We start from the raw sequence: 1,382 nt of genomic DNA on the forward strand, positions 1-1,382 counted from the left end.
GAGAGAGAGAGAGAGAGAGAGAGAGAGAGAGAGCTTTAACAACTTCGATAATAGATTTTTAAGAATTGTTCTCATTATAAATAGATAAAAATATGAGTCACATAAATGTTATCTCAACAAAGAACGTTGTCTCAGCACATATATATTATCTCGACATATATTATTATACAATTGTTGTCTTCTCTTCTACGATATCTAGGTACAAACACCTTGTAATCGATCGAATCTCCAAGATATCATCAGAGCGATCACAGCTATCTTCATCCTAAATCATATCATATACTCCAAGTTACATATTGTTATTTACGCAATATGATATCTTATCATTGATAAGATAGGCGATTCCATATAAAGTACATAAGAGAAGATCGATAGAGCAAAATATAAGAGCGTTTCGGTTTAGTAGATTGAAATAAATACATTGATTAACATAAAATAATACGATATAAAGGTTACAATTTTCGAATCAAAGCATCAAGGCAGTAAAATATAAATTATTTTATACTAAGTTTTTAATGCATATAATTATTTCTTTTTTTTTGTAAGCTTAATAAATATTATAACAAAAAAAATGTTAATGAAATATTTTAGTATATATATATATTTAGTATATATATTTTAGTATATATTAGTTTATGTCAACACTATACATATAATACAAAAGTTTATATTTCTTAAAATATTTCTCACTAAAAGAAAAGATTGGTTGCTGCAACAATTTGATTGTAGTAGCAAATTTCTAATTGCTTTTTTAGCTTATCCGCAATATATGATTTCGATAAGTTAACGCAACAATAAATGTACGAATAATCTTTAGTATAATTAGATCTTATGTTTACTTAAAAAACTTACTCTATAATTCAAATGATCTCTTCGATCATCTTAATCTCCGAATTCACAATACGCGTATAACATAGACTATATTATATGGACTTTAATCATTCGACACGATATCGATGGGAATTTTTCACTGTTCAGTATATTTTCTCGATACATATTGCAGTTTTACGTAACCGATCGGACTGACTATTTTTGTCGCGGATTTGCTTTTAAAGCATCCGATAAACAGCGCTGGATCGGTCTGGCTAAGTGCTCTCGGCAGAGAGCGGATATTATTCTGTCACAGCGCTCCAATAATCTACGGACAGTGTTCGTGCAATGTTTTTTTTTAATCGTTCACATGGCACATGAATTACGAGTATGATTACTAAGAAAATGGTAATAATATCCGATGTTTACAACAATATTGTAATAACAACATTATAAAACAAATATATTCAAAATTAAAATATAATTCAATTGATTAATTTAAAAATATTTTATATATAAAAAACTGTTGCTGCTATTGAAATGAAGATAATAATAGAATAATATAACAATAA

This window comes from Atta colombica, unplaced genomic scaffold, assembly GCF_001594045.1.
Source record: "Atta colombica isolate Treedump-2 unplaced genomic scaffold, Acol1.0 scaffold163, whole genome shotgun sequence".
NCBI classification, from domain to species: Eukaryota; Metazoa; Arthropoda; class Insecta; order Hymenoptera; family Formicidae; genus Atta; species Atta colombica.